This window comes from Hyla sarda, chromosome 5, assembly GCF_029499605.1.
Source record: "Hyla sarda isolate aHylSar1 chromosome 5, aHylSar1.hap1, whole genome shotgun sequence".
Taxonomy (NCBI): domain Eukaryota; kingdom Metazoa; phylum Chordata; class Amphibia; order Anura; family Hylidae; genus Hyla; species Hyla sarda.
In genome coordinates this window covers 57,000,685-57,025,202 of record NC_079193.1, presented here as the reverse complement: position 1 = coordinate 57,025,202, position 24,518 = coordinate 57,000,685, and the positions used below count along the sequence as shown (strand labels likewise).

Below are 24,518 nucleotides of genomic sequence, written 5' to 3'. Positions count from 1 at the left end.
AGCTGCTGAATACTACAGGGGAAATTTGTCTTTTTGGAACACAGAGCTCTCTGCTGACATCATGAACACATTGCTCTCTGCTGACATCTCTGTCCATTTTAAAAACTGTCCAGAGTAGGAGAAAATCCCCATAGAAAACATATGCTGGTCTGGACAGTTCCTAAAATGGACAGAGATGTCAGCAGAGAGCACTGTGGTCACGATGTCAGCAGAGAGCACTGTGTTCCAAAAAGAAAATAATTTTCTATGTAGTATTCAGCAGCTAATAAGTACTGGAAGGATTAAGATTTTTTAATAGAAGTAATTTACAAATCTGTTTAACTTTCTGGCACCAGTTCATTTAAAAAAAAGTTTTCCACTGGAGTACCCCTTTAAAGAGCAAATGTTATGGACCTGATGCTTCATCCACTTGTATGGGACCCCCCCCCCCAATATACAAAACGTGAATTATAAATAGCACACAACCCCCTTCATCACACCCCAGCCCAGTCCCACTAAAGAAGTCCAGATCCCCTTTACACAATCCCCAGACCTCTATCTATACAGTGACCCCCCGACCTATGATGGCCCCAACATACAATCATTTCAACATACGATGGTCTGTCAGAGGCCATCCCATGTTGAAGGCAGCATCAATATACAATGCTTTTGTATGTCGGGGGCATCGCATAAACGGCTTCAGCTGCCAAAGATATCCGTTTAAGGTGCCCCGTGTGGTTTAAGGTGCCCGGTGTGTCACTCATCTGTACCGGCGCTCCGGACCGTCCTCTTCGGGATCCTCTGCATAGCCGGCGCTCTCCATCGTCGTCATCACGTCATCGCGCACACCGTCCCGTCATCCAATAGGAGCGGTGTGTAAAGCGACGTGATGACGGCGATGAAGAGACGCAGCAGAGACGGTCCGGGGACGCGGCGACAGCGATGGAGGGCGACATCCAGGGCAGCGGTGAGCGGTGGGGACAGGTTAGTAATAACCTCCTATACCAGTGGTTTTCAACCTGCGGACCTCCAGATGTTGCAAAACTACAACTCCCAGCATGCCCGGACAGCCGTTGGTTGTCCGGGCATGCTTGGTGTTGTAATTTTGCAACATCTGGAGGTCCGCAGGTTGTAGACCACTGTCCTATACTTTACATTGCACGGATCCCTCAACATACGATGGTTTCAACTAACGATCGTTCATTTGGAACGGATTACCATCGTATGTTGAGGGACCACTAAAACTCAGACCAGATCCCATCTATATAATCCCCAGACCAGACCTCTATTTATACAAATCTCAGACCAGATCCCTTCTATATAAACCTCAGACCAGATCCCATCTATACAATCCCCAGACCAGATTCCCATCTATACAATCCCCAGACCAGATTCCCATCTATATAATCCCCAGACCAGACCTCTATTTAGACAAAACTCAGGCCAGATCCCTTCCTTCTATATAAACCTCAGACCAGATCCCATCTATACAATCCCCAGACCAGATTCCCATCTATACAATCCCCAGACCAGATTCCCATCTATATAATCCCCAGACCAGACCTCTATTTAGACAAAACTCAGGCCAGATCCCTTCTATACAAACACCAGACCAGATCCCCATCTTTACAAACCCCAGACCAGATCCCTTCTATATAAACCTCAGACCAGTTCCCATCTATACAACCCTCAGACCAGATCCCTTCTATACAAAACCCAGACCAGATCCCTTTTATACAAACCTTATACCAGATCCCTTCTATACAAACCTCAGACCAGATCACATCTATACAAACCCAGACCAGATTCCCATTTATACAAACCTCAGACCAGATCCCCATCTACACAAACTCTCGGCCAGATCTCCATCTATACAAACTTCAGACCAGTTCCCCATTTATAGACCTCAGACCTAATACCTTCTATACAAACCCCAGACCAGATCTGCATCTATACAGACCTCAGGCCAGATCCCTTCTATACAAACCTTAGACCAGATCCCTTCTATACAAACCCCAGACCAGATCCCTTCTATACAAACCTTAGACCAGATCCCTTCTATACAAACCCCAGACCAGATCCCTTCTATATAAACCTTAGACCAGATCCCTTCTATACAAACCTTAGACCAGATCCCTTCTATACAAACCCCAGACCAGATCCCTTCTATACAAACCCCAGACCAGATCCCTTCTATATAAACCTTAGACCAGATCCCTTCTATACAAACCTTAGACCAGATCCCTTCTATACAAACCTTAGACCAGATCCCTTCCATACAAACCTTAGACCAGATCCCTTCTATACAAACCTTAGACCAGATCCCTTCTATACAAACCTTAGACCAGATCCCTTCTATACAAAACCCAGACCAGATCCCTTCTATACAAAACCCAGACCAGATCCCTTCTATACAAAACCCAGACCAGATCCCTTCTATACAAACCTTAGACCACATTCCTTCTATACAAACCTTAGACCAGATCCCTTCTATACAAACCCCAGACCAGATCCCTTCTATACAAACCCCAGACCAGATCCCTTCTATACAAACCCCAGACCAGATCCCTTCTATACAAACCCCAGACCAGATCCCTTCCATAAAAACCCCAGACCAGATCTCCATCTATACAAACCTCAGACCAGATCTCCATCGATACAAACATCAGACCAGATCCCATTTTATACAACCCTTAACCCCTTAAGGACTCCGCGTTTTTCAGTTTTTGCATTTTTTGCATTTTTGTTTTTCCTCCTTACCTTTTAAAAATTATAACCCTTTAAATTTTCCACCTAAAAATCGATATGATGGCTTGTTCTTTGCATCACCAATTCTACTTTGTAATGACATCAGTCATTTTCCCCAAAAATCTATGGCGAAACCAAAAGAAAAATCATTGTGCGACAAAATGGAAAAAAAAACGCCATTTTGTAATTTTTGGGGGCTTCCGTTTCTACGTAGTACATTTTTTGGTAAAAATTGCACATTCTCTTTATTCTGTAGGTCCATACGATTAAAATGATACCCTACTTATATAGGTTGGATATTGTCGGACTTCTGGAAAAAATCATAACTACATGCACGAAAATTCGTTTAAAAATGTCATCTTCTGACCCCTATAACCTTTTTAATTTTTGCATATGTATGGAGGCTCATTTTTTGCGCCGTCGTCTGCCATTTTTGTTTTGATCGGACTTTTTGATCGCTTTTTATTCATTTTTTTATAGTATGAAAAGTGACCAAAAATATTCTATTTTGGATTTTTGAATTTTTTTTTACATATACGCCATTGATCATGCAGTTTAATTAATTATATATTTTTATAGTTTGGACATTTACGCATGTGGCGATACCTTATATGTTTATATTTATTTTTATTTACATAGTTTTTTTTTAATGGGAAAAGGGGGGTGATTCAGACTTTTATTAGGGAAGGGGTTAAATCCCATTTGTTAACACTTTGTTTTCAGCACTTAATTTTTTTTTTTGCAGCGTTATAGCCCCCATAGGGGACTATAACATTGCACACACTGATTTCCTACCCTGATCACTGCCATCCAATAGCATGGCATTGATCAGTGTTATCGCCGCTCGACTTCTCCTGCCTGGATCTCAGGCACGGAGCAGTCATTCGGCGATTGGACAGCGACGAGGCAGTTAGGGATCCTCCTCGTGTTCTGCAAGCTGTTCAGAATGCAGCGATTTCACTGCGACGGTCCCGAACAGCACGACTGAGCTGCTGGGAAGGTTTCCCTTTCACTTCAGACGCGGTGATCAACTTTGATCGCCGCGTCTGAAGGGTTAAAGGAGAACTACGGGATTGAACATTTTATCCCCTATCCTAAGGATAGGGGATAAGTTTCAGATCGCGGGGGGCCCGACCGCTGGGGCCCCGGCTCTCTGCATAGAGAGTGCGTGTCGACCACCGCACGAGGCGGCGGCTGACACACGCCCTCCATTTACTGCTATGGGAGAGCTGAAGCGCTGCCTTCGGCAATTTCCGGCTCTCCCATAGCAGTGTATGGAGGGGGCGTGTCGGCCGCTGCTTCGTGCGGTGGTCAACACGCCCTCTCTAACCAGAGAGTCGGGGCCCCGTACAGGAGATCGCGGGGGCATCAGTGGTCGGACCCCCCGCGATCTGAAACTTATCCCCTATCCTTAAGATAGGGGATACATTTTTCAATCCCGTAGTTCTCCTTTAATACCGGACATCACCGCAATCGATGATGTCCGTATTAGCCGCGGGTCCCGGCCCGATATGACACGGGGTCACCGCGAGTAAATATACATCCTGCGTCGTTAAGGAGTTAAGCCAGATCCCCATCTATACAAATCACAGACCAGATCCCTTCTATACAATCCTTAAAGGAGATGTCCGGTGTGGACTATTCCTATTCCATCCTGCCCGGGCTGCAAAAAAAGACAAAACAAACTTTCACTTACCTTCCTACGTTTCCCCGGAGCTCCACAACAGCTGATCGGTCGGCCGGGCTGTCTACTTCCTACTTCCTTTAGCCCCGGACATCACACCGCGGGACATCGCTGCGGCCGGTGATAGGCTGAAGCGCCGTGTGACGTACCGTGCTAAAGGAAGTAGGAAGTAGACATCCCGGCCGACCGATCAGCTGTTGTGGAGCTCCGGGGAGAACGTAGGAAGGTAAGTGAAAGTTTGTTTTGTCTTTTTTTGCAGCCCTGGCAGGATGGAGTAGAAAGTCTGCACCGGACATCTCCTTTAAGCCAGATCCCCATTTATAGACATTAGACCAGATTGCTTCTATACAAACATTAGACTAGATCCCTTTTATACAAACATAAGACCAAATCCCCATTTAAACAGACTTTAGACTAGATTCTTGTCTTCTTCATTCCTGGTGCTGCCACAGACGACCTTTTGACATCAGTACCAAGATATTACCTGCAGAACAGGAATTAGGGGGTGAGTGTCATTTAAAAAATATACACCAGGAGATCTCTCATTTTTCCACAAGCCTCGTGGATATTCCCATCCCCATGTACCACTATGATGTTCCATCAAATCACATACATGCCATACCATGACGTCATGAGAACAAACTACCGCTATATGTGATAATTGGAGACATTGGGCGCCACTACTTATTTACATGCAATTTCACGCACAACCTCTGAACTGCAATACCACAAAAGCCATGCTTTTCTTATGGAATACAATCACTAAGCCTCCAGGGCAGTGTTAGTTTGGGGGTGCTGATGATAGGTCCACATACCTCTTTGGAAGAGAGGCTGCTGAAAGGGAGTTTGAAAGGAGGAGTTTGAGATCGCAGTGAGTGTTACACTATAGGGGTACTCCAGAGAAAACATTTTGTTTTAAATCAACTGGTGCCAGAAAGTTAAAGAGATTTGTAAATTACTTCTATTAAAAAAATCTTTACCCAGTACCAGTACATTTTAGCAGCTGTATGCTACAGAGGAAATTTTTGAATTTCTTTTTTGTCTTGTCCACAGTGCTCTCTGCTGACACCTCTGTCCGTGTCAGGAACTGTCCAGAGACAGATAGGTTTGCTATGGGGATTTTCTCCTGATCTGGACAGTTCCTGATACAGACAGAGGTGTCAGCAGAGAGCACTGTGGACAAGACTAAAAAGAAATTCAAAAAGAAAAGAATTTCCTCTGTATCATACAGCTGCTAAAAAGCACTGGAAGGATAAAGATTTTTTAATATAAGTCATTTACAAACGTGTCTAACTTTCTGGCACCAGTTGATTAAAAAAAAAAATAATAATAATGTTTTCCACAATAGTACCCCTTTAAACTCAACAAGGTCTACTGAGAATTAAATTGTAATATTTACTGTCTGTTTTTGGCTGTTAATCTGTGAAATCCCCATAACTAGATGGCCTCACTGTTGGAACATGCAGTCCGGTGTACATCTAGCACAATGTATGCAATCCTTGAACAGCAGTTTTAGGGTGAATATTGTTGTGTGAGATGTGTGCGAGTTGTTCATTTGGAAGCCCAAATCCTGGATCTAGAGGAGCAACTGGCAACACTGAGACGCATTGATAACTTGGAGAGGAGTCTCCTGCTCACTGCGGTAGAGGTGGGGGAGGATAGTGGGACGGAGGTGCAGGACAGTCAGGCAGTTAGCTGGGTTACAGTTAGAACATGGGATAGAGGGAAAAGTGTCAGGGAGGCTAGTCCTGAACTGGCACACCCCAACAAGTTATCCCGATTGGCAGATGAGGGGGATGCCATTTCAGAGCCAGCAGTACTGCAGCAGGACTCTGCCTCTGACCACCAGGGGGGTGTCTGCTCCAGTAAGGAGGGAGGGAGGAGAGCAGGGCAGGCCAGACAGGTACTGGTAGTGGGGGACTCAATTATTAGGGCGACAGACAGGGCGATCTGTCACAAAGACCGAGATCGACGAACAGTGTGTTCTCTTCCTGGCGCTCGAGTTTGGCACATCGCGTATCGGGTTGACAGGTTGTTGGGTGGGGCTGGAGAGGACCCAGCGGTCATGGTACATATAGGCACCAATGACAAAGTAAGAGGTAGGTGGAGTGTCCTTAACCTCTTCAGGACATAGGGCATATGGATACGCCCTGCATTCCGAGTCCTTAAGGACCGAGGGCGTATCCATACGCCCGTGGGAATTCCGGTCCCCACCGCTAGCCGGTTGGGGACCGGAGCCGGATGCCTGCTGAAATCGTTCAGCAGGCATCCCGGCATATCGCCCAGGGGGGTCATTATGCCCCCCCATGTCGGCGATGGCCGCAGATCGCTGGACAATTCAGTCCAGCGATCTGCGGCGATTCCGGGTCAATCGGGTCTCCAGTGACCCGGTGACCCGGAATTACTGGCTGATCGGGGCCGTCTCTGACGGCCATAGCCAGCAGGGGTGAAGTGGCACTGGTGCCACCTCACGATCGCCCTGATTCGTCAGCCTGGTTGCATAACTACAACTCCCAGCATGCCCGTTGGCTGTTGGTGACTGCTGAGAGTTGTAGTTTTGCAACAGCTGAAGGCACACTGGATGTGAAACTCAGAGTTTTTTTTTACCTAACTCAATGTTTCACGACCGGTGTGCCTCCAGCTGTTGCAAACTCCAACTCTCAGCAGTCAATGTACACCATGCACCGTACATGCTGGGAGTTGTAGTTTTGCAACAGCTGGAGGCACACTGGTTGTGAAACACTGAGTTAGGTCACAAACTCAGTGATTCATAACCAGCGTGCCTACAACTGTTGCAAAACTAAAACTCTCAGCATGAACAGTCTGTCAGCGCATGCTGGGAGTTGAGCTGCGGCAAATTTTCTGCCGCAGCTCAAACTGCCAGCGAGAAACTACTGTGAACCCCCGCCCATGTGACTTTACCCTAAAAACACTACACTACACTAACACACAATAAAATAAAAAGTAAAAAACACTACGTATACACATACCCCTACACAGCCCCCCTCCCCTCCCCAATAAAAATGAAAAACATCTGGTACGCCACTGTTTCCAAAACGGAGCCTCCAGCTGTTGCAAAACAACAACTCCCAGTATTGTCGAACAGCCGTTGACTGTCCAGGCATGCTGGGAGTTTTGCAACAGCTGGAGGCACCCTGTTTGGTAATCACTGGCGTAGAATACCCCAATGACCACCCCTATGCAAGTCCCTAATTTAGGCCTCAAATGCGCATGGCGCTCTCACTTTGGAGCCCTGTCATATTTCAAGGCAACAGTTTAGGGTCACATATGGGGTATCACCGTTCTCGGGAGAAATTGTGTTACAAATTTTGGGGGGTATTTTCTGCTTTTACCCTTTTTAAAAATGTGAAATTTTGGGGAAAACAAGCATTTTAGGTAAAAAACTATTTTTTTTTTTACATATGCAAAATTCGTGAAACACCTGTGGGGTATAAAGGTTCACTTAACCCCTTGTTACATTCCCCGAGGGGTCTAGTTTCCAAAATGGTATGCCATGTGGGTTTTTTTTTTGCTGTCCTGGCACCATAGGGTCTTCCAAAATGCGGCATGCCCCCAGAGCAAAATTTGCTTTCAAAAAGCCAAATGTGACTCCTTCTCTTCTGAGACCTGTAGTGCGCCAGCAGAGCACTTTTGACCCCCACATGGCATGTTTTCCGAATCGGGAGAAATTGGGCTTCAAATTTTTAGGGGTATTTTCTGCTATTACCCTTTTTAAAAATGTAAAATTTTTGGGAAAACAAGCATTTTAGGTAAACATTTTTTTTTATTTTATTTTTTTACATTTGCAAAAGTCATGAAACACCTGTAGGGTATTAAGGTTCACTTTATCCCATGTTACATTCCCTGAGGGGTCTAGTTTCCAAAATGGTATGCCATGTGTTTTTTTTTTTTTTGCTGTTCTGGCACCATAAGGGCTAAATGCAACAACCATTTCAGAAAAACGTACTCTCCAAAATTCCCTTGTCGCTCCTTCCCTTCTAAGCCCTCTACTGCGCCCGCCCAACAATTTACATAGACATATGAGGTATGTGCTTACTCGAGAGAAATTGGGCTACAAACACACGTAAAAATTTTCTCCTTTTACCCCTTGTAAAAATGCAAAAATTGGGTCTACAAGAACATGTGAGTGTAAAAAATTAAGATTTTGAATTTTCTCCTTCACTTTGCTGCTATTCATGTGAAACACCTAAAGGGTTAATACACTTACTGAATGTCATTTTGAATACTTTGGGGGGTGTAGTTTTTATGTTGGGGTAATTTGTGGGGTATTTCTAATATGAAGACCCTTCAAATCCACTTCAAACCTGAACTGGTCCCTGAAAAATATCAGTTTGAACATTTTGTGAAAAATTGGAAAATTGCTGCTGAACTTTGAAGCCCTCTGGTGTCTTCCAAAAGTAAAAACTCATCAATTTTATGATGCAAACATAAAGTAGACATATTGTATATGTGAACCAAAAAAAAAAATTATTCGTAATATCCATTTTCCTTACAAGCAGAGAGCTTCAAAGTTAGAAAAATGCTAAACTTTCAAATTTTTCATCAAATTTACGGATTTTTCACCAAGAAAGGATGCAAGTTACCACAAAAATTTACCACTATGTTAAAGTAGAATATGTCACGAAAAAACATTCTTGGAATCAGAATGATAACTAAAAGCATTCCAGAGTTATTAATGTTTAAAGTGACAGTGGTCAGATGTGCAAAAAACGCTCCGGTCCTTAAGGCCAAAATGGGCTCCGTCCTGAAGGGGTTAAAGTGGCACTCCAGTGGAAAACTTTATTTTTAATTTTTTTATCAACTGGTGCCAGAAAGTTAAACAGGTTTGTAAATTGCTTCTATAAAAAATTTTTATTCCTTCCAGTACTTATTAGCTGCTGAATACTACAGAGGAAATTCTTTTCTTTTTGGAACACAGAGCTCTCTGCTGACATCATGACCACAGTGCTCTATGCTGACATCTCTGTCCGTTTTAAGAACTGTCCAGAGTAGGAGAAAATCCCCATAGCAAACATATGCTGCTCTGGACAGTTCTTAAAACGGACAGAGATGTCAGCATAGAGCACTGTGCTCATGATGTCAGCAGAGAGCTCTGTGTTCCAAAAAGAAAAGAATTTCCTCTGTAGCATTCAGCAGCTAATAAGTACTGGAAGGAGTAAGATTTTATAATAGAAGTAATTTACAAATCTATAGAGGTATATAAACATAATTTATATAAAACCAGTCCTCAAAGTACAATTTGAAAATATGAAAAATAGGTAAAATAAGAGTTGGTCCAGTAAAGTTAATATATGTTATTTATTAGCTACAACAATTAATTAAAAAATAAAAAATAAATAAATAAAATAATAATATATATATATATATATATATATATATATATATATATATATATATAAATATATATATATATATATAATAAAGGACATCCTATAAAGCCCCAGCAGGGCCCTTGCATGGGGTATAGGGGTCCAAGAGGATAATAAGAATGGAGATAAAAAATGGTAATAAAAATTTTAAAAATGTAGGGGTATACGAGGTGGCCACATATAGTGTTGCTCGCGAATATTCGCAATTCGAATTTTATTCGCGAATATCGCATATTCGCGAATTCGCGAATATTCGCGAATATAGCGCTATATATTCGTAATTACGAATATTCGTTTTTTGTTTTATTTTTATTTTATTTTTTTCACAGTACACATCACAGTGATCATCCCTCTCTGCTTCCAGCTTATGTGGTGTAAGAAGGCTCTAATACTACTGTGTGAGACTGGTGTGCGAATTTTCGCATATGCGGATTTTCGCATATGCGAATATTTGCATATGATAATCTTCGCATATGCGAATTGTAGGTTATGTTAATTTTTGTATATGTAAATTTTCGCATATGTTAATTTTCGCACGCGCGAATATTCGTATATGCGAAAATAAAACGAGAACATTACGAATATGCGAATATTCGCGAATATGACGAATATTCGTCCATATATTCGCGAATATTCGCGAATTCGAATATGGCCTATGCCGCTCAACACTAGCCACATACTGTATATCGAAAAAAATGATTAATAGTCTCTAGTATAGATGAAATTCATTCGGTTGAAGCGCTTATAAGTCAATGTGTCACAGTTCAATCAAAAATGTCTAGAATGTTCAGCATTGCATACTGTGATGTCACAGTTCATTGATAAATCGGGGATACAGAGTTGTTGTAGTAATGCAGTGTAACAATATTGACACAATCATGTGGCAATCTACTAATATTGTCACAGCTCAGTCGTCGGTAGGTGATACAAAGTTATTGTAGGAGAGCGCTGCTATTACGCCGAGCGCTCCGGGTCCCCGCTCCTCCCCGGAGCGCTCGCAACATCCTCGCTACGGCAGCGCCCCGGTCAGATCCACTGACCGGGTGCGCTGCGATACCGCCTCCAGCCGGGATGCGATTCGCGATGCGGGTGGCGCCCGCTCGCGATGCGCACCCCGGCTTCCGTACCTGACTCGCTCTCCCTCGGTCCTGTCCCGGCGCGCGCGGCCCCGCTCCCTAGGGCGCGCGCGCGCCGGGTCTCTGCGATTTAAAGGGCCACTGCGCCACTGATTGGCGCAGTGGTTCCAATTAGTGTCTTCACCTGTGCACTCCCTATGTATACCTCACTTCCCCTGCACTCCCTCGCCGGATCTTGTTGCCCTTGTGCCTAGTGAAAGCGTTCCCTTGTGTGTTCCTAGCCTGTGTTCCAGACCCCCTGCCGTTGCCCCTGACTACGATCCTTGCTGCCTGCCCTGACCTTCTGCTACGTCCGACCTTGCTTTTGTCTACTCCCTTGTACCGCGCCTATCTTCAGCAGTCAGAGAGGTTGAGCCGTTGCTAGTGGATACGACCTGGTTACTACCGCCGCAGCAAGACCATCCCGCTTTGCGGCGGGCTCTGGTGAACACCAGTAGTGACTTAGAACCGGTCCACTAGCACGGTCCACGCCAATCCCTCTCTGGCACAGAGGATCCACCTCCTGCCAGCCGGCATCGTGACAGTAGATCCGGCCATGGATCCCGCTGAAGTTCCTTTGCCAGTTGTCGCCGACCTCACCACGGTGGTCGCCCAGCAGTCACAACAGATTGCGCAACAAGGCCATCAGCTGTCTCAACTGACCGAGATGCTACAGCAGCTACTACCACAGCTTCAGCAATCATCTCCTCCGCCAGCTCCTGCACCTCCCCCGCAGCGAGTGGCCGCTTCCAGCCTACGACTATCCTTGCCGGATAAATTTGACGGGGACTCTAAGTTTTGCCGTGGCTTTCTTTCACAATGTTCCCTGCACTTGGAGATGATGTCGGACCAGTTTCCTACTGAAAGGTCTAAGGTGGCTTTCGTAGTCAGCCTTCTGTCTGGAAAAGCTCTGTCATGGGCCACACCGCTCTGGGACCGCAATGACCCCGTCACTGCCTCCGTACACTCCTTCTCGGAAATTCGAAGTGTCTTTGAGGAACCTGCCCGAGCCTCTTCTGCTGAGACTGCCCTGCTGAACCTGGTCCAGGGTAATTCTTCCGTTGGCGAGTACGCCATACAATTCCGTACTCTTGCTTCCGAATTATCCTGGAATGATGAGGCCCTCTGCGCGACCTTTAAAAAAGGCCTATCCAGTAACATTAAAGATGTTCTGGCCGCACGAGAAATTCCTGCTAACCTACATGAACTCATTCATCTAGCCACTCGCATTGACATGCGTTTTTCCGAAAGGCGTCAGGAGCTCCGCCAGGATATGGACTTTGTTCGCACGAGGCGTTTTTTCTCCCCGGCTCCTCTCTCCTCTGGTCCTCTGCAATCCGTTCCTGTGCCTCCCGCCGTGGAGGCTATGCAAGTTGACCGGTCTCGCCTGACACCTCAAGAGAGGACACGACGCCGCATGGAGAATCTCTGCCTGTACTGTGCCGGTACCGAACACTTCCTGAAGGATTGTCCTATCCGTCCTCCCCGCCTGGAAAGACGTACGCTGACTCCGCACAAAGGTGAAACAGTCCTTGATGTCAACTCTGCTTCTCCACGTCTTACTGTGCCTGTGCGGATATCTGCCTCTACCTTCTTCTTCTCCACTAAGGCCTTCTTGGATTCCGGATCTGCAGGAAACTTTATTTTGGCCTCTCTCATCAACAGGTTCAACATCCCAGTGACCAGTCTCGCCAGACCCCTCTACATCAATTGCGTTAACAATGAAAGATTGGACTGTGCCGTGCGTTACCGCACGGAACCCCTCCTAATGTGCATCGGACCTCATCACGAAAAAATTGAGTTTTTGGTCCTCCCCAATTGCACTTCCGAAATTCTCCTTGGACTACCATGGCTTCAACGCCATTCCCCTACCCTTGATTGGTCCACAGGAGAGATCAAGAGCTGGGGTACCTCTTGTTTCAAAGACTGCCTTAAACCGGTTCCCAGTACTCCCTGCCGTGACCCTGTGGTTCCCCCTGTAACCGGTCTCCCTAAGGCCTATATGGACTATGCTGACGTATTTTGCAAAAAACAAGCTGAGACTTTACCTCCTCACAGGCCTTATGACTGTCCTATTGATCTCCTTCCGGGCACTACTCCACCCCGGGGCAGAATTTATCCTCTGTCCGCCCCAGAGACTCTTGCTATGTCTGAATACATCCAGGAAAATTTAAAAAAGGGGTTTATCCGCAAATCCTCCTCTCCTGCTGGAGCTGGATTTTTCTTTGTGTCCAAGAAAGATGGCTCCCTACGTCCTTGCATTGACTACCGCGGACTTAATAAAATCACGGTAAAGAACCGCTACCCCCTACCTCTTATCTCTGAACTCTTTGATCGCCTCCAAGGTGCCCACATCTTTACCAAACTGGACTTAAGAGGTGCTTATAATCTCATCCGCATCAGGGAGGGGGACGAATGGAAAACGGCATTTAACACCAGAGATGGACACTTTGAGTATCTGGTCATGCCCTTTGGCCTGTGCAACGCCCCTGCCGTCTTCCAAGACTTTGTTAATGAAATTTTTCGTGATCTCTTATATTCCTGTGTTGTTGTGTATCTGGACGATATTCTGATTTTTTCTGCCAACTTAGAAGAACACCGCCAGCATGTCCGCATGGTTCTTCAGAGACTTCGAGACAATCAACTTTATGCCAAAATGGAGAAATGTCTGTTTGAATGTCAATCTCTTCCTTTCCTAGGATACTTGGTCTCTGGCCAGGGACTACAAATGGATCCAGATAAACTCTCTGCCGTCTTAGATTGGCCACGCCCCTCCGGACTCCGTGCTATCCAACGTTTTTTGGGGTTCGCCAATTATTACAGACAATTTATTCCACATTTTTCCACCATTGTGGCTCCTATCGTGGCTTTAACCAAGAAGAATGCCAATCCTAAGTCCTGGCCTCCTCAAGCGGAAGACGCTTTTAAACGGCTCAAGTCTGCCTTTTCTTCTGCTCCCGTGCTCTCCAGACCTGACCCATCTAAACCCTTCCTATTGGAGGTAGATGCCTCCTCAGTGGGAGCTGGAGCGGCCCTTCTACAAAAAAAACTCTTCCGGGCATGCTGTTACTTGTGGTTTTTTTTCTAGGACCTTCTCTCCGGCGGAGAGGAACTACTCCATCGGGGATCGAGAGCTACTGGCCATTAAATTAGCACTTGAGGAATGGAGGCATCTGCTGGAGGGATCAAAATTTCCAGTTATCATTTACACCGATCACAAGAATCTCTCCTATCTCCAGTCTGCCCAACGGCTGAATCCTCGCCAGGCCAGGTGGTCTCTGTTCTTTGCCCGTTTTAATTTTGAAATTCACTTTCGCCCTGCCGACAAGAACATTAGGGCCGATGTTCTCTCTCGTTCCTCGGATGCCTCGGAAGTAGAGCTCTCTCCGCAACACATCATTCCTCCTGACTGCCTGATCTCCACTTCTCCAGCCTCCATCAGGCAAACTCCTCCAGGGAAGACCTTTGTCTCTCCACGCCAACGCCTCGGAATCCTCAAATGGGGACACTCCTCCCATCTCGCAGGCCATGCGGGCATCAAGAAATCCTTGCAACTCATCTCTCGTTTCTATTGGTGGCCGACTCTGGAGACGGATGTTGTTGATTTTGTGCGGGCCTGCACTGTCTGTGCCCGGGATAAGACTCCTCGCCAGAAGCCTGCTGGTCTCCTTCATCCTCTGCCTGTCCCCGAACAGCCTTGGTCTCTGATTGGTATGGACTTTATTACAGACTTACCCCCATCCCGTGGCAACACTGTTGCAGGCTCTAAGAAGAGGGGGAGACCCAAGGGGGGGGGGGTACTGTTACGCCGAGCGCTCCGGGTCCCCGCTCCTCCCCGGAGCGCTCGCAACATCCTCGCTACGGCAGCGCCCCGGTCAGATCCACTGACCGGGTGCGCTGCGATACCGCCTCCAGCCGGGATGCGAATCGCGATGCGGGTGGCGCCCGCTCGCGATGCGCACCCCGGCTTCCGTACCTGACTCGCTCTCCCTCGGTCCTGTCCCGGCGCGCGCGGCCCCGCTCCCTAGGGCGCGCGCGCGCCGGGTCTCTGCGATTTAAAGGGCCACTGCGCCACTGATTGGCGCAGTGGTTCCAATTAGTGTCTTCACCTGTGCACTCCCTATGTATACCTCACTTCCCCTGCACTCCCTCGCCGGATCTTGTTGCCCTTGTGCCTAGTGAAAGCGTTCCCTTGTGTATTCCTAGCCTGTGTTCCAGACCCCCTGCCGTTGCCCCTGACTACGATCCTTGCTGCCTGCCCTGACCTTCTGCTACGTCCGACCTTGCTTTTGTCTACTCCCTTGTACCGCGCCTATCTTCAGCAGTCAGAGAGGTTGAGCCGTTGCTAGTGGATACGACCTGGTTACTACCGCCGCAGCAAGACCATCCTGCTTTGCGGCGGGCTCTGGTGAACACCAGTAGTGACTTAGAACCGGTCCACTAGCACGGTCCACGCCAATCCCTCTCTGGCACAGAGGATCCACCTCCTGCCAGCCGGCATCGTGACAGCTGCACTGCGATATCGTACAATATCGTACTGTCGTATGAGTCTGAACGGTTGTTAATGATAGGGTTTGGTGCACAGCACCACTCACCAGCTCCTAAGGGGAACAGGACAGGATAGACTGGCACGACTGGGCAGTCGGCACAAATGGATAGGTGCCCGGCTGGCGTTCGACCTATTGAAGTTGATGCCCTGGACTCTGATTTGCCGCTGGGTGTTCCGGGGCTGGTTGCGGGAGTGGTGATCTGTGATGGCGTCCTCGTGTCTGAACAGAGCGCTGACTGCGCGCGTGATGCAGTGGTCACCGAACAAAGGGCATCCAGCAGTTGCAAATGCCGGAATGGCAAATTGATTCTGAATGTCGATATACAGTATATAATAGAACATCTATACGCGTTTCAAGGCCTCGGGCCTTTTCTTCAGTAGCAATGGGGATGTGTTAAGAGGAAAATATAGAACTATTTATAGTGTCTGTATTGTGATGTCATTATCGTTTGGGGTCGGTGTAAAAACCTGGAAATCAGGTGGTGATTATAAGAGATGGTTACTGGACCGTGGCAGAAGAATAGGGAGAAAAGAGGAGTCCTTAAGGTGAAAAAGGGCTAAGTCCTTAAGGGGTTAAAAATTATTTCAGGGACTTAGGCCGCATGCTTAAGGCAAAGACCTCCAAGGTAGTATTTTCTGAAATACTGCCAGTACCACGAGCCGCACCAGAGAGGCAGCGGGAGATCAGGGAGGTAAACAAGTGGCTCAGAAGCTGGTGTAAGAAGGAGGGGTTTGGGTTCATGGAGAACTGGGCTGACTTCGCTGTCGGTTACCGGCTCTACCGTAGGGACGTAGGGATCTCAATGGGGAGGGTGCAGCTTTGCTTGGGGAGAAGATGGCTAGAAGGGTGGAGGAGTGTTTAAACTAGGGACTGGGGGGAGGGAACCTAAAACGTAGAGGGGGGAGACAGTGTAGATAGAGAGGGGGGAACTATTAATATACCTGATGGTGGAGCGGAGGGAGGGGTTAGAATAGTTAATAGGGATAGGCTTCATAGGAAGAAAAAACATTCACCATTGTATTGCATGGTGATTAATGCCAGAAGTCTGACCAATAAAACTGAGGAACTGGAGTTGAAAATGTCTGAGGAGGATTATGACATAGTGGGTATAATGAGACTTGGTTGGACGATAGCTGTGACTGGGCGGTCAACATACAGGGTTATATTCTATTCAGGAAGGATCGGACAAAAGGGAAAGGGGGAGGAGTTTGTCTTTATGTAAAGTCCAGTCTGAAGGCTGCACTGCGGGAGGATATATGGGAGGGAGACGATAATGTGGAGGCATTAAGGGTAAAAATATATGGAGATAAAAATAAAAAAATTCTGGTAGGGGTTTACTATACAGTAATGCCCCCTGTGCTGTGCCCCTCACATATAAGGTCCCCTGTGCTGTGCCCCTCACATATAAGGTCCCCTGTGCTGTGCCCCTCACATATAAGGCCCCCCTGTGCTGTGCTCCTCACATATAAGGCCCCCCTGTGCTGTGCTCCTCACATATAAGGCCCCCCTGTGCTGTGCTCCTCACGTATAAGGCCCCCCTGTGCTGTGCTCCTCACATATAAGGCCCCCCTGTGCTGTGCTCCTCACATATAAGGTCCCCTGTGCTGTGCCCCTCACATATAAGGCCCCCTGTGCTGTGCTCCTCACATATAAGGTCCCCTGTGCTGTGCTCCTCACATATAAGGCCCCCTGTGCTGTGCTCCTCACATATAAGGTCCCCTGTGCTGTGCCCCTCACATATAAGGTCCCCTGTGCTCCTCACATATAAGGCCCCCTGTGCTGTGCTCCTCACATATAAGGCCCCCCTGTGCTGTGCTCCTCACATATAAGGCCCCCTGTGCTGTGCTCCTCACATATAATGTCCCCTGTGCTGTGCTCCTCACATATAAGGCCCCCCTGTGCTGTGCCCCTTACATATAAGGCCCCCTATGCTGTGCTCCTCACATATAAGGCCCCCTGTGCTGTGCTGTGCTCCTCACATATAAGGCCCCCCTGTGCTGTGCTCCTCACATATAAGGCCCCCCTGTGCTGTGCTCCTCACATATAAGGCCCCCTGTGCTGTGCTCCTCACATATAAGGCCCCCCTGTGCTGTGCTCCTCACATATAATGCCCCCTGTGCTGTGCTCCTCACATATAAGGCCCCCTGTGCTGTGCTCCTCACATATAAGGCCCCCTGTGCTGTGCTCCTCACATATAAGGCCCCCTGTGCTGTGCTCCTCACATATAAGGTCCCCTGTGCTGTGCCCCTCACATATAAGGTCCCCTGTGCTGTGCCCCTCACATATAAGGTCCCCTGTGCTGTGCCCCTCACATATAAGGCCCCCCTGTGCTGTGCCCCTCACATATAAGGCCCCCCTGTGCTGTGCTCCTCACATATAAGGCCCCCCTGTGCTGTGCTCCTCACATATAAGGCCCCCCTGTGCTGTGCTCCTCACATATAAGGCCCCCTGTGCTGTGCTCCTCACATATAAGGCCCCCTGTGCTGTGCTCCTCACATATAAGGCCCCCCTGTGCTGTGCTCCTCACATATAATGTCCCCTGTGCTGTGCTCCTCACATATAAGGCCCCCTGTGCTGTGCTCCTCACATATAAGGCCCCCTGTGCTGTGCTCCTCACATATAAGGCCCCCTGTGCTGTGCTCCTCACATATAAGGCCCCCCTGTGCTGTGCTCCTCACATATAAGGCCCCCCTGTGCTGTGCTCCTCACATATAAGGCCCCTGTGCTCCTCACATATAAGGCCCCCCTGTGCTGTGCTCCTCACATATAAGGCCCCCTGTGCTGTGCTCCTCACATATAAGGCCCCCTGTGCTGTGCTCCTCACATATAATGCCCCCTGTGCTGTGCTCCTCACATATAAGGCCCCCCTGTGCTGTGCTCCTCACATATAAGGCCCCCTGTGCTGTGCTCCTCACATATAAGGCCCCCTGTGCTGTGCTCCTCACATATAAGGCCCCCTGTGCTGTGCTCCTCACATATAAGGCCCCCTGTGCTGTGCTCCTCACATATAATGCCCCCTGTGCTGTGCTCCTCACATATAAGGCCCCCCTGTGCTGTGCTCCTCACATATAAGGTTCCCTGTGCTGTGCTCCTCACATATAAGGCCCCCTGTGCTGTGCTCCTCACATATAAGGCCCCCTGTGCTGTGCTCCTCACATATAAGGCCCCCTGTGCTGTGCTCCTCACATATAAGGCCCCCCTGTGCTGTGCTCCTCACATATAAGGTTCCCTGTGCTGTGCTCCTCACATATAAGGCCCCCTGTGCTGTGCTCCTCACATATAAGGCCCCCTGTGCTGTGCTCCTCACATATAAGGCCCCCTGTGCTGTGCTCCTCACATATAATGTCCCCTGTGCTGTGCTCCTCACATATAAGGCCCCCTGTGCTGTGCTCCTCACATATAAGGCCCCCCTGTGCTGTGCTCCTCACATATAAGGCCCCCCTGTGCTGTGCTCCTCACATATAAGGCCCCCCTGTGCTGTGCTCCTCACATATAAGGCCCCCTGTGCTGTGCTCCTCACATATAAGGCCCCCTGTGCTGTGCTCCTCACATATAAGGCCCCCTGTGCTGTGCTTCTCACATATAAGGTCCCCTGTGCTGTGCCCCTCACATATAAGGCCCCCTGTGCTGTGCTCCTCACATATAAGGTCCCCTGTGCTGTGCTCCTCACATATAAGGTCCCCTGTGCTGTGCTCCTCACATATAAGGCCCCCTGTGCAGTGCTCCTCACATATAAGGCCCCCTGTGCTGTGCTCCTCACATATAAGGCCCCCCTGTGCTGTGCTCCTCACATATAAGGCCCCCCTGTGCTGTGCTGTGCCCCTTACATATAAGGCCCCCTGTGCTGTGCTCCTCACATATAAGGCCCCCTGTGCTGTGCTCCTCACATATAAGGCCCCCCTGTGCTGTGCTCCTCACATATAAGGCCCCTGTGCTCCTCACATATAAGGCCCCCCTGTGCTGTGCTCCTCACATATAAGGCCCCCTGTGCTGTGCTCCTCACATATAAAGCCCCCTGTGCTGTGCTCCTCACATATAAGGCCCCCTGTGCTGTGCTCCTCACATATAATGCCCCCTGTGCTGTGCTCCTCACATATAAGGCCCCCCTGTGCTGTGCTCCTCACATATAAGGCCCCCTGTGCTGTGCTCCTCACATATAAGGCCCCCTGTGCTGTGCTCCTCACATATAAGGCCCCCTGTGCTGTGCTCCTCACATATAAGGCCCCCTGTGCTGTGCTCCTCACATATAATGCCCCCTGTGCTGTGCTCCTCACATATAAGGCCCCCCTGTGCTGTGCTCCTCACATATAAGGTCCCCTGTGCTCCTCACATATAAGGTCCCCTGTGCTGTGCTCCTCACATATAAGGTTCCCTGTGCTGTGCTCCTCACATATAAGGCCCCCTGTGCTGTGCTCCTCACATATAAGGCCCCCTGTGCTGTGCTCCTCACATATAAGGCCCCCCTGTGCTGTGCTCCTCACATATAAGGCCCCCCTGTGCTGTGCTCCTCACATATAAGGCCCCCCTGTGCTGTGCTCCTCACATATAAGGCCCCTGTGCTCCTTACATATAAGGCCCCCTGTGCTGTGCTCCTCACATATAAGGCCCCCCTGTGCTGTGCTCCTCACATATAAGGCCCCCCTGTGCTGTGCTGTGCCCCTTACATATAAGGCCCCCCTGTGCTGTGCTCCTCACATATAAGGCCCCCTGTGCTGTGCTCCTCACATATAAGGCCCCCTGTGCTGTGCTCCTCACATATAAGGCCCCCTGTGCTGTGCTCCTCACATATAAGGCCCCCCTGTGCTGTGCTGTGCCCCTTACATATAAGGCCCCCTGTGCTGTGCTCCTCACATATAAGGCCCCCCTGTGCTGTGCTCCTCACATATAAGGCCCCCCTGTGCTGTGCTGTGCCCCTTACATATAAGGCCCCCCTGTGCTGTGCTCCTCACATATAAGGCCCCCTGTGCTGTGCTCCTCACATATAAGGCCCCCTGTGCTGTGCTCCTCACATATAAGGCCCCCTGTGCTGTGCTCCTCACATATAATGCCCCCTGTGCTGTGCTCCTCACATATAAGGCCCCCCTGTGCTGTGCTCCTCACATATAAGGTCCCCTGTGCTCCTCACATATAAGGTCCCCTGTGCTGTGCTCCTCACATATAAGGTTCCCTGTGCTGTGCTCCTCACATATAAGGCCCCCTGTGCTGTGCTCCTCACATATAAGGCCCCCTGTGCTGTGCTCCTCACATATAAGGCCCCCCTGTGCTGTGCTCCTCACATATAAGGCCCCCCTGTGCTGTGCTCCTCACATATAAGGCCCCCCTGTGCTGTGCTCCTCACATATAAGGCCCCTGTGCTCCTTACATATAAGGCCCCCTGTGCTGTGCTCCTCACATATAAGGCCCCCCTGTGCTGTGCTCCTCACATATAAGGCCCCCCTGTGCTGTGCTGTGCCCCTTACATATAAGGCCCCCCTGTGCTGTGCTCCTCACATATAAGGCCCCCTGTGCTGTGCTCCTCACATATAAGGCCCCCTGTGCTGTGCTCCTCACATATAAGGCCCCCTGTGCTGTGCTCCTCACATATAAGGCCCCCCTGTGCTGTGCTGTGCCCCTTACATATAAGGCCCCCTGTGCTGTGCTCCTCACATATAAGGCCCCCTGTGCTGTGCTCCTCACATATAAGGCCCCCCTGTGCTGTGCTCCTCACATATAAGGCCCCCCTGTGCTGTGCTCCTCACATATAAGGCCCCCTGTGCTGTGCTCCTCACATATAAGGCCCCCTGTGCTGTGCTCCTCACATATAAGGCCCCCTGTGCTGTGCTCCTCACATATAAGGCCCCCTGTGCTGTGCTCCTCACATATAAGGCCCCCTGTGCTGTGCTCCTCACATATAAGGCCCCCCTGTGCTGTGCTCCTCACATATAAGGTCCCCTGTGCTGTGCCCCTCACATATAAGGCCCCCTGTGCTGTGCTCCTCACATATAAGGTTCCCTGTGCTATGCTCCTAACATATAAGGCCCCCTGTGCTCCTCACATATAAGGCCCCCTGTGCTGTGCTCCTCACATATAAGGCCCCCTGTGCTCCTCACATATAAGGCCCCCTGTGCTGTGCTCCTCTTATTAAATATTCCCTTTTCTCTGGTTGTGCAGGATTGTCTGTGTGAGAAATGGAAATCTGGGTAACAGCAGTTTATATGTGAAAGACTTTTGTTGTCGTTGTAACAAGTACAGATGATGGCACAGATGGAGCAGGAATAATTGGCATGAGATTCCGCTGTAGAAGAAACGCAGACACAGATCCCAGCAACAACAAGTGGAAGAAAATGTCACCAGAAAACGACGACTTTATCATATGTACAGAATGGGAACATGTGAATAGAGTAGTTTCCCAACAAGGGTGCCTCCAGCTGTTGCAAAACTACAACTCTCAGCATGCCCGGATAGCCAACGGCTATCTAGTGATCGGTTACACTGTAGCATTACCTTTCCAATGTCTTTGTGTTCTTTACAGTATAATCACTTTTTTTTTTAGCATATTTATTATTAAGATTAGCATCTTATGATATTTTGCAACTATCACCCTAACCCTCTGCAGTGTTCCATTGATGTGTGTGTATATAGGGGAATATGCAAATCAGCTCATTACATCACCTTTTCAGGCGATGTTCCCTGGTATCAGCTTAGCTCCAGTTACGGAATATAAAAAGCTAATCGGGATTAATGCCAAGCCAGAACTCTCTCCAGAAGGAAAGAGCACCCATCTGCAGACAGCTGTTTCAGGGTACTTGCCCCTCGTCAGTACAGAGCAGGGTAATCTGGCTTGGCTGAGATGAGGGGCCTTAGACCAACTAAACGGGATGAGTATTTAACTCAGCCAAGCCAGATTACCCTGCTCTTTACTGACGAGGGGCAAGTACCCTGAAACAGCTGTCTGCAGATGGGTGCTCTTTCCTTCTGGAGAGAGTTCTGGCTTGGCATTAATCCCGATTAGCTTTTTATATTCCGTAACTGGAGCTAAGCTGATACCAGGGAACATCGCCTGAAAAGGTGATGTAATGAGATGATTTGCATATTCCCCTACCCAGAATGCCTGCAGAGTGCTTAGTGGCCCTTGAAAGCTCCGTCACACCAGAAGTGGTGAACTCTCCCTGAGTTAAATACTCATCCCGTTTAGATATATATATATATATATATATATATATATATATATATACACACACATACATACACAGTGTGTATGTGTATATATATATATATATATATATATATATATATATATATATACACATACATTTAAGTCAGCTCAAACACATATTCACAAGTATATAAATATATATGTTTCACAATTCCCTTTGCATATGGTCCATTCAAGATTTTTAATTCATGGTTTTAGAGACTTGCTTATATGTAAAAAAGGCATGTGTGCCATCTAGTGGGTAATGTGTAGATTACATTCAGTTTAAAAACAGCCTGTTTGTGGCATATGTCAGCAGGATGGCATTCCCTTGTTTACTGGCTCTTCCCAATAGCCGGATATATCGATTACAATAGACCAAGCAAAGTCTTAAAATGAATAGAGGAGATTTATCTCTGTATTTAGGATTTTTTATTGCTTATGTACGCCATAAGTAAAAATAAGCAAAATAATAATAATAATAATAATAATAAAAAACACACACACACACACACACACACACACACACTTCTAATTATCCAGACCAGGAGACTGGATATGCTGTTTAAAGGGGTACTCCACTGGAAAACATATTTTTAATCAATTGGTGCCAGAAAGTTAAACAGATTTGTAAATTACTTCTATTAAAAAATCTTAATCCTTTCAGTATTTTTCAGCTGCTGTATGATCCACAGGAAGTTCTTTTCTTTCTGAATTTCCTTTCTGCCCAACCACAGTGCTCTCTGCTGACACCTCTGTCCATTTTAGGAACTGTCCAGAGTAGGAGAACCTCTCCTGCTCTGGACAGTTCCTGACATGGACAGAGGTGTCAGCAGAGAGCACTGTGGTCAGACAGAAAAGAAATTCAAAGAGAAATTTTTTTCCTGTGGAGCATATAGCAGCTGATAAGTACTGAAAGGATTAAGATTTTTTTAATAGAAGTAATTTACAAATCTGTTTAACTTTCTAGCACCAGTTGATTAAAAACATGTTTTCCAGTGGAGTACCCCTTTTAAGAAGACTCCTTTTAAATGCATATGAACATATTGCCATTAAAGCAATTTTGTCCACTGAATGACTACTTTACTAGTGCCCCCATCTAGTAGCATGTTGGACCTCCTTTGGCCTCCAGAACTGCAGCAATTTTTCATGGCATAGATTCCTCTGTGTTTAAATTGTTCTGCAGGATTTTGGCCCACATGGACAGGATCGCTTCTTGCAGTTGCCACACATTAGATAAAGGTGCTGACGACATGCCCTGAACAGCCTGTTGTATCTAAACCCATAGATGCTCCATAGGGTTAAAATCCGGGCACTGTGAAGGCCAGGGTATCAAGGAAGTTCACCGTTATGTGTATGGGATCAATCTATACCTATATGACCTTTGTGGTATGGTGCACTGCTGTAGGATGAACAACAGTAGGGATGAACTTGTTTGGCGACAATGCTAAAATAAGCCAAAAGTCCATCCACAGGTATCAGAGCACCCAGGGTGTGACAAAACGTTTCCCACACCATCTTGACCATTCTGAATTGTTCATAACTGATAGAACAGGTTAAAGAGTACCTCTCATCAAAAGTTTTTCTTATATTTTATAGTTTAATATATATATATATATATATATATATATATATATATATATATACAAAGTTTGTAATTGGATTTTTATAAAAAAAAAAAAAAAAAAAAAAACATTTTTTACTTTTGAAATTTTGGCCACTAGGGTTCTGCCTAGGTGTCCCTGTTCCAGTGATTTGGACTCATGCCGGCCTGGCTGCCGAGTCCAAAATCGCATACTAAGCGCAGCTCCCCGCCTGTCAATCAGACAGACGGGAGCAAGTGCTGTGCGCGTACTGGGCAGCTCTGTACTCATGTTC

General features: G+C 47.6%; 1 protein-coding gene across 1 annotated transcript in view; it reads right to left on the bottom strand.

The window, feature by feature from the left end:
• Positions 1–15,762, bottom strand: part of NCAPG2 (non-SMC condensin II complex subunit G2) — a 90,874-nt gene extending 75,112 nt beyond the window's left edge. Inside the window, exon 1 of the mRNA XM_056519559.1 lies at positions 15,512–15,762. The gene's annotated coding sequence lies outside the window, so the exon portion shown is untranslated. The remainder of the gene's footprint in view (positions 1–15,511) is intronic.
• Positions 15,763–24,518: the final 8,756 nt, after the last annotated feature.